We start from the raw sequence: 9,094 nt of genomic DNA on the forward strand, positions 1-9,094 counted from the left end.
GCGTCTGTGGCAGGGGGAGGAGGTGAGGCTCGGCGGGGAGGAGGAGGTGATGCGTCTGTGGCAGGGGGAGGAGGTGAGGCTCGGCGGGGAGGAGGAGGTGATGCGTCTGTGGCAGGGGGAGGAGGTGAGGCTCGGCGGGGAGGAGGAGGTGATGCGTCTGTGGCAGGGGGAGGAGGTGAGGCTCGGCGGGGAGGAGGAGGTGATGCGTCTGTGGCAGGGGGAGGAGGTGAGGCTCCGCGAGGAGAAGGAGGTGATGCATCTGTGGCAGGCGGAGGAGGTGAGGCTCAGCAGGGAGAAGGACAGGGGGACCGATGCGGGGTTTAACCAGCTCTCTCTGCATCAGAGTTGGAAGGAGCCAGATGGAGCTCATCGTCTCTCCCGAGGACCAAGGGGATTTCCAGCTACTGAGCTAGTTGCCAGTGACCTGCTTTTTTCTTTCACAGCTTCCCTATTTTGTCAGCAAATTCTTTTTTTCCCCCAGCCTGGTCCCAACTGGGCGATGCCTCCCCTCTGTTTTCTTCTTTAAATTCCGGAACAGGAGAGCACGGGAAATTCTGTTCGTTCTTCCATCTGGTCTCAGATTTTCAGGCAGGTATTCAAGATATTAAATACAAAGTTGGCTGGGTGCAGTGGCTCACACCTGTAATCTCAGCACTTTGGGAGACCAAGGCGGGCAGACGATTTAAGGCCAGGAGCTCGAGACCAGCATGGTCGACATGGTGAAACCCCATCTCTGCTAAAATTGCAAAACTTAGCCGGGCGTGGTGGCAGGTGCTTGTAGTCCCAGCTACTGGAGAGGCTGAGGCAGGAGAATCACTTGAGCCGAGATCGTACCACTGCACTCCAGCCTGGCGACAGAGCAAGACTCTGTCTCAAAAAAAAAAAAAAAAAGGAATTTCTTATCAAATGCTCTTGCTTTTCTATTTTGACCATTGGTGTTGTAATAATATTTGTCAGATGTTCATTACACTTGTTCAGAAATCCTGGTGTGTTTCGGGTTAACTGGCCCTTGATGGACAAGCCCCAACATCTAAATAAAATAACACTGTTGCAGTGGGAAAATGTGTTTGGATCATATCTTGGAATATGACTTAGCTGGAAGTTGGGCCTGCCGTAATTTTTTTATTTATTTTATTTTTGTGAGACAGAGTCTCCCTTTGTTGCCCAGGCTGGAGTGCAGTGGTATGATCTCGGCTCACTGCAACCTCCACCTCCCGGGTTCACGTGATTCTCCTGCCTCAGCCTCCTGAGAAGCTGGAATTACAGGCGCCCGCCTCCACGTCCGGCTAATTTCTTGTATTTTAGTAGAGACGGGGTTCTCTATGTTGGCCAGGCTGGACTCGAACTCCTGACCTCAGGTGACCCGTCCGGCTCGGCCTCCCACAGTGCTGGGATTACAGGTGTGAGCCGCCGCACCTGGCCTTAATTCTTAACAAATTCCAATCAGCTACATCTTGGGTCGAGTTCTTCACCTTGTTCACCTGGCCGGTGGTCCGCAGCTCACAGGATGTCCCAGGGATGAAGTGGGGTAAGGTATGAGGCTGCGGCAGTGCACGAGAGGTGCTCCTAAAACCCCCTCGCTGGCCCCCACCCCGTTCTGTTCTGGGCAGTCACGTCTCAGTCTTGAAACCCCGGTTTCCTCATCTGTGAACCAGGGTTGACTCTCCTGGAGTTGCCCTGCCTGCCTCCTAGGAGGGCTGGGAGATACTGAGCAGGGAGTGGGAAGGGCTTTCTATGCTGAAGACACAGAGTACAGTGTATTAAACATAGGCCCCATCCTCCTCTGGATTAATCTGTTTTTGAAGAGAGACATCTCCAGCCCCCATGTCCTGGAATCTTTGTAGAGGGTCAGCTCTGAGCTCATGGAGCCAGGCCCTGCCTGCCCACCCAGCTCTAGAGGCTACAGCTGCAGTAAGAAACGAATCTGCCATCACCTCCTTCGCCTGGAGCCAGGCTCCCCAGCACTCTGGTCTCAGGCGCCGGCGGGCAGCAGGTGAGTGCTCTGACAGTGGCATGAAGGTGGGACTCCTGGGTGAGCTGATGCCACTTTGCCTTGGGCCCTCGGGTTCCTTGTCCCTGGTGTCCCTCCTTTTGTCTCCTGGACTCTGGGGGTGGAGGGCCCTGATCCTGGCTTCCCGGGTGGCTGGTGACTCCCCGAGGATGGACGTTTCCCGTGGCCTGCAGTCACCGCGCACCTACTGTGGACAGGAGCAGGTGCAGGGCTGCCCTCCGCTGTGCCGGGTCTCCAGTGCATTAGAGCCTCTGGCCACGGCCTGGCAGCCCCTACAACCCCCGCCCAGAGGACTTTCTGTTTTCACAGTTAAGCATTTATTTAATGAGTGTTAGGAAAAAATAGCACTAACTCAAAAGAGGCCTGGACAAGAATGGAAGGATTTGGAGACAGTTTATTTATTTATTTATTATTTATTTATTTATTTTTATTATGATGATTTTAGAGATGAAGGGCTTACTTCCAGGATGGAATGTGAAGGAGAGACCGTGGCTCACTGCAGCCTTGACCTCCCAGGCTCAAGCCATCCTCCTGTCTCAGCCTCCAGAGCAACTAGGACTACAGGTGCACCACCATGCCCAGCTGGTTTGTTTAATCTTCATTTTTTTTATAGAGAGGGGGGGTTTCGTCATGTTGCCCAGACAGGTCTTGAACTCCTGGCCTCAAGCAATCCTTCCACACTGGCCTCCCAAAGTGCTGGAATTACAAGCGTGAGCTATTGTGCCCGGCCCTGGAGACAGGAGATTTTTGTTTTGCTTAGTTTTTGGTGGTGTCTCACTCTGTCACCCAGGCTGGAGTGCGGTGGTGCAATCTTGGCTCACTGCAACCTCCGCCTCCTGGGTTCAAGCCATTCTCCTGCCTCAGCCTCCTGAGTAGCTGGGACTACAGGCACACGCCACCATGCCTGGCTAATTTTTGTATTTTTAGTAGAGATGGGGTTTCACCATGTTGGCCAGGATGGTCTCGAACTCCTGACCGCGTGATCCGCCCGCCTCAGCCTCCCAAAGTGCTGGGATTACAGGCCTGAGCCACCGTGCCCGGCCAGGAGACTGGAGCGTTCCGAATGGATCCACTAAAAGGAACAGGAAAGGCTGCATGTTGGATCTATCACGGATGCTCTGGGCTCTTCAGTGAAGTACTTGTTTATAAAGTGAGATGATTTAAAGCTGGTTTGGTGACAAACGCCAAGTGAAAAGCCACGCAGGTGGCGTGCAGGCGTGAGAAGAATTGTGATGGGAAATGGGATGCCTTGAGCTGGGGAAATGCTGTTTTCCATCCAACGCTCACAACAGTCCTCTGAGTGCAGGTCTTACTGTCTCATCTTGCAGAGACAGAAACAGGCCCAGAGAGGTGAGGGGGGTCGCACAGAGTCACTCAGCGAGGGAGTGGAGACGCTGATCAACGGTGATGACTGATCTTCCGTGGCTGGTAGACTTGGAAAAAGGAGTCTTCCAGGACCACTGAGCCAGGGTGCCATGGAGCCCTGGGCTAACGGTTCAGTCCTCTTCTTCGCTGCTGAGCTGTGCCAGGCAGGGGCGTACCCTCGGACCAGAAACGGTTGCATCAGACTGGCCACAGGCCTGTGGCAGGGCAGATAGCGAGACTGATTGGGAATTGGCAGGTGAGGGACGGCAAGAAGGAGAACCAGGTCAACTCATGTCTGCAGAGGCCTGGCAGGCTGGGCCGCCACAGGGACCTCGAGTGTGGAGGAGGAGTAACATGTGTTCACAGGCTGAGGTTCTTTTAAGCACGGGTTGGCCTGGAACTGGTCTCCTGTTGCAGGCCTCTAACGTGGAAGCTGGTGACAGGTAAGAAGGATGTGAGTCAAAGGAAAGCTATAAACTCCACAACCACACACACCCGCTCAGACAGACACAGTCCTCACCACAACCACACAACACTGCAGCGAATGCACGACCTTCCTAGCAGGTGCTTGTCCCGGGGCCTCTTTTAGAACACACAGGGTGTGGTTTTCACCTTTGGAATGACTCATTGTTCTGTCCTGTCTCTCTGCCTTTGTTCCATTGCTAACCATAAAGGTTTTTTTTTTTTTTTTTTTTTTTTTTTTAAGGCGGAGTTTCATTCTGTCACCGGGGCTGGAGTGCTGTGGTGTGATCTCGGCTCACTGCAAGCTCCGCCTCCTGGGTTCCCGCCATTCTCCTGCCTCAGCCTCCCGAGCAGCTGGGACTACAGGCGCCGCCACCTCGCCCGGCTAATTTTTGTGTTTTTAGTAGAGACGGGGTTTCTCCATGTTGGCCAGGATGGTCTCCATCTCTTGACCTCGTGATCTGCCCACCTCAGCCTCCCAAAGTGCTGGGATTACAGGCGTGAGCCACTGCGCCTGGCCGTGTCACCCATAAAATTTAATAGCATGAAGTTTCATACGAGCCTGTGGTGGCCAGAGATGTAAACACTGGTTCAAATAAAACTAACAAACAAAGGTGAATTTCTCTTTTTGTGTGTGTTTGTTTTGAGGCTAAGTCTCGCTCTGTCATCCAGGCTGGAGGTGCAGTGGCGTGATCTCGGCTCACTGCAAGCTCCACCTCCCAGGCTCAAGCAATTCTCATGCCTCAGACTCCCAAGTAGCTGGGATTACAGGCGTCCACGACCATGCCCAGCTAATTTTATGTTTCAGTAGAGATGGGATTTTGCCATGTTGGCCAGGCTGGTCTCAAACTCTTGGCCTCAAGCTATTCACCTGCCTTAGCCTCATCAAAGTGCTGGGATCGTGAGCCACCATGACCGGCCTCATTTTCCCCATCTGTCTAGTGGGTTGGTTACTCCTGCCCCACCTGGTATGATCCCGCCTATAATCTTAGCACGTTGGGAAGTCAAGCTGGTTGGATCACTTGAGCCCAGGAGTTTGAGACCAGCCTGGACAACACGGAGAAATCCCATCTCTACCAAAAATACAAAAATTAGCCGGGCATGAGAGTGCGTGCCTGGAGTCCCAGCTACTCGGGAGGCTGAGGCGGGAGACTCACCTGAGCTCTGGAAGTCGAGGCTACCGTGAGCCGTGATTGTACCACTGTACTCCAGCCTGGGCAATGGAGTGAAATCCTGTCAGAAAGAAAAAGAAAGAAAGAAAGAAAAGAAGAAAAGAAAAGAAAGGAAGGAAGGAAAAGGAAGGAAAGAAAGAAAGAGAAAAGAAAAAAGAAACTGAGGCTCAGGTAAGCTGCTCAGGCCACCAGATTAAGGCAGTTAAGGATGGCAGCCAGACCCCTGAAAGGGAGGCCAAGCTAAAGACTGATTTGGGCATGGACGGTTCCTTCTGGCAGACAGCAGAAAAGGAACAAATAAGAGAAAGAAAGAGTAGGGTCTTGTCTCTGCCCCAGCAAAGCAGCCTCAGAAGAAGTGGACTCAGAGAACTCACAGCAGAGGGTCAGGAAGGAGAGGAGGCCTGGGAGGGAACCCGCATTGGTGGGGGCTGGAGGAGGCCACAGATGCTGGTTACAGTTGGTTGTGAGATAAAGAGTTCTGATATTCGTTAAGAGAAACCTCAAAACCCTCGAGTTCCAGAAACTGGAGTCCTGTTCTGGAGATTATTCAATTATCTTTTTTTTTTAACTCGGGGGCGGGGCGGGGGAAGCAAAGAGTTTCTTAAGTCAATTCTATTCTTTTTTTGAGACAGAGCCTTGCCCTGTCAACCAGGCTGGAGTGCAGTAGTGCGATCTCAGCTCACTGAAACCCCTGCCTCCTGGGTTCAAGCAATTCTCCAGTGTCAGCCTCCAGAGTAGCTGGGATTACAGGCACCTGCCACCACGCCAGGCTAATTTTTGTATTTTTGGTAGAGACGGGGTTTCACCATATTGGCCAGGCTGGTCTCGAACTCCTGACCTCAGGTGATTCACCCGCCTCGGCCTCCCAAAGTGCTGGGATTACAGGTGTGAGCCACCACGCCTGGCCCACTTCTATTCTTTCTAATAGGAGGGAATAGTAACTAATTCACCCAGCCTGTGCTGTGTGAATGCTAAGAGCCACCTGTATTGGCTCATTGAATCTGTCAGCCACCTGCAGAGGCTTTGACAATTGTCTCCGAAATATAATTCGGGATTAAAATTGGCACCAAGCACTGGAGTAACGAGCTCAAGGCCGCCGAGGAGACGGGCAGCAGAGCTGAGGTTTGGCCCGGGCAGTTTGACGCAGCTCTAAAGCCCGTCCCCTGAGCACAGCTCCACCGTGCTAAGCCCAGCATGTGCCCCGTGAGCTCCACGACTGCCGACCTTCAGAAGACCCCTGCAACTTAAAGGTTGCTCTTATTTTGAAATAGACACTTTTTTTTTTTTCTCATTTATAAAAGTAAAACCTGGCCAGGCGCGGTGGCTCACACCTGTAATCCCAGCACTTTGGGAGGCAAAGGTGGGTGGATCACCTGAGGTCAGGAGTTCGAGACCAGCCTGGCTAATATGGCAAGACCCTATCTCTACTAAAAATAAAAAAATTAGCCGGGTGTGATGGTGCACACCTGTAATCCCAGCTACTTGAGAGACTGAGGCAGGAGAATTGCTTGAATCCGGGAGGCAGAGGTTGCAATAAGCTGAGATTGCGCCACTGCACTCTAGCCTGGATGACAGAGCAAGATTCCATCTTAAAAAAAAAAAAAAAGTAAAACATATATTTCAGAAATTTTTTAAAGTACAGAAAAACACAAAGAGGAAAAGTAAAATCCTCTGTAATCCCACAGCCCAGAACTAAGCACTGTTAACCTCTGGGGACCTCCCTCTAGTCGTTCCTCTCACTGTCAACATGCGTATTTCTTAAAAGTCGCCATCACACAGCTCTGTAATTTTTTAACAGCCTTATTGAGATCTAATTGTCTAAATTACATATGGAAACGTACAATTTGGTAAGTTCTGACATATGTACACGTGTGAAGCCACTGCTACAATCAGCATGCTGAACCTGAGCTGGGGGCCACGGCTTATGTCTGTAATTCCAGCTACCTGGGGGCTGAAGCAGGAGGACTGCTTGAGGCCAGGAGTTCGAGACCTGCCTCAGCAACACAGTGAGACTCTCCGCCCCCCCCCCCCCCACCGCCGCCCAGCATCGCTTAAAAGAAAAACCAAACAAAAAGATGCCAAACAATCTGTCAGCCCCGAATGTTTCCTCAGGCCCTTTTGGATCCTTCCCTCAGGGCTCTCCCTTCCCGGTGTGGACGTCCCGGAGCTCAGTGACTTTGGGCTGGGATCACAGGTCTGTGTAGCAGGCACCTGGCCCGGGGGCTGGCCGAAGCGCTGTCTCTTGGCCAGGATGTGCTTCAAGGAGCACCAACAATATCGCTTTGCGCAGGCCGAAGGGTGCTTTTGATTTTGTCAGCTTCCTCCGGCAGCTCAGCGGACTCCCGACCAGTCGGCTTCCTTCCCCGCAGCCCCGTCATGGAAACTTCCAGCTCGCTAACGGGGGTTTCACCCTGCGTGGGCTCTGCAGCCTTGTCTGGGCCAGTTGCTGGGGCCCCTGTGTGGCTCATATAATGGGTGCGCGTTGCCCCTCCAGGTGCAGTAGGAGCTGGGGTGGAGCCTGCCTGCGTGTCGTGTGTGGCAGGCTGCCTTGGAACACCTGGCTTGTTTTTAGCCGCTTTTAATGGATGTCTTTCTGCCTCCTGTTACTCACATACTTCGGTGAGCAGGGTTTCCTGAGTGTAATTTCATCTTTTCTCTATGACTCAGGGCTGTATTTGCAGCCTCATTTGCTAATGTCAGGTGGCAGATGGAGGGAACCGTGTGGGTGAACGGGGGCCAGCCCCAGCAGTGCCGCTGGAACTTACTTTCTTGCAAAGGCAACGTGCTTCAGCTGGTGTTTTCGGCTGTGCTCTCCAGCCTCAGCAGGCAGAATGGAGGTTGGGTTTCTGCCTGGCCTCCTGGCAGCCTATGACGCTACCAACTGATGAGCAAATCAAAGGCCAAAGCAGCCCTCTCTTAAACGGCTTTGTCACCCTCCAGCAAATCAGCATGGCAGACACTCTCCCCTGTACGTTGTTTTACAGTTCTGGACACTTTCACACGCCTTTTCTCGTCTGAGCTTCAAAACGCCCCTGTGAGAAAAGCAGGCAATTGTTCCTTTTCCAGTTTAGATCTAACTACACAGCAGGCTTCAGAATCAATGCCAGGTCCATGAACGACTTGACAGGCAGAGTATCAACCCTTACGAAGGGAGTATAGGATTAATCTCTGTGACCTTGGGGGTACAAAGAATTTCTTGAAAGCACTAATTGTTAAGAAAAAAGATGAATAAATTTTACTACTTTTAAAAGGGAAAAGAAAAAAGAAAAGCTGTGTTCATCAGAGGACATAATGTATAAAGCTTTAGAAAGACCAATGCAGGATCAGAGTCCAGAGTCATAAAGAACTCCTAGAAATAAATAGAAAAAAGACCAGGAACACCCAACCAGGTGTTTTGCAAAACGGGAAATACACCTTATCAATCAACATATAAAAGATACTTAACTTTATTAGAAATCAAGAAAATGCAAAATAAAGCCACTAGGAAATACCATTCTACAACCTTCAGATTGGCAAAAATAAAAAGGATGGCAATTCCTCTGGCTGGATGTGTTGGCTCACGCCTGTAATCCCAGCACTTTGGGAGGCTGAGGCAGGAAGATCGCTTGAGCCCAGGAGTTTGAGACAAACCTGGGCAACAGTGATAACTCATCTCTATAAAAATCACAAAAATTAGTCACGCATGGTGGCACATGCCTGTGGTCCCAGCTACTCGGGAGGCTGAGGTGGCAGGATCACTTGAGCCTGGGAGGACGAGGCCGCAGTGAGCCAAGATCATGCCACCACAATCCAGCCTGGGTGGCAGAGTGAGATCCTGTCTCAATAACATTTTTTAAAAATAATAAATTAAAAAAAAAAAAAAAACTACTGCAGGGCGGGGTGTGGTGGCTCACGCCTGTAATCCCAGCACTTCCGAAGGCCGAGGTGGGTGGATCATGAGGTCAAGAGATTGAGACCATCCTGGCCAACACGGTGAAACCTCGTCTCTAATAAAAACACAAAACTTAGCTGGGCATGGTGGTGGGAGCCTGTAGTCCCAGCTGCTCGGGAGGCTGAGGCAGGAGAATTGCTTGAACCCGGGAGG

At 51.6% G+C, this 9,094-nt stretch overlaps 1 long non-coding RNA gene across 2 annotated transcripts; it reads left to right on the forward strand.

Annotated features, from left to right (window-relative positions):
- Positions 1 to 199: 199 nt before the first annotated feature.
- LOC111544374 lies at positions 200 to 4,032 on the forward strand. Of its 2 annotated transcripts, none has more exons than XR_002732131.1 (4): positions 200 to 592; positions 1,448 to 1,993; positions 2,457 to 2,596; positions 3,340 to 4,032. It is a non-coding gene; the product is annotated as an uncharacterized LOC111544374 (long non-coding RNA). The 2 variants fall into 2 exon arrangements; XR_004228767.1 differs by having other exon boundaries at positions 2,457 to 2,575.
- The last annotated feature ends 5,062 nt before the right edge of the window (positions 4,033 to 9,094 follow it).

Source organism: Piliocolobus tephrosceles, chromosome 2 (genome assembly GCF_002776525.5).
Source record: "Piliocolobus tephrosceles isolate RC106 chromosome 2, ASM277652v3, whole genome shotgun sequence".
NCBI classification, from domain to species: Eukaryota; Metazoa; Chordata; class Mammalia; order Primates; family Cercopithecidae; genus Piliocolobus; species Piliocolobus tephrosceles.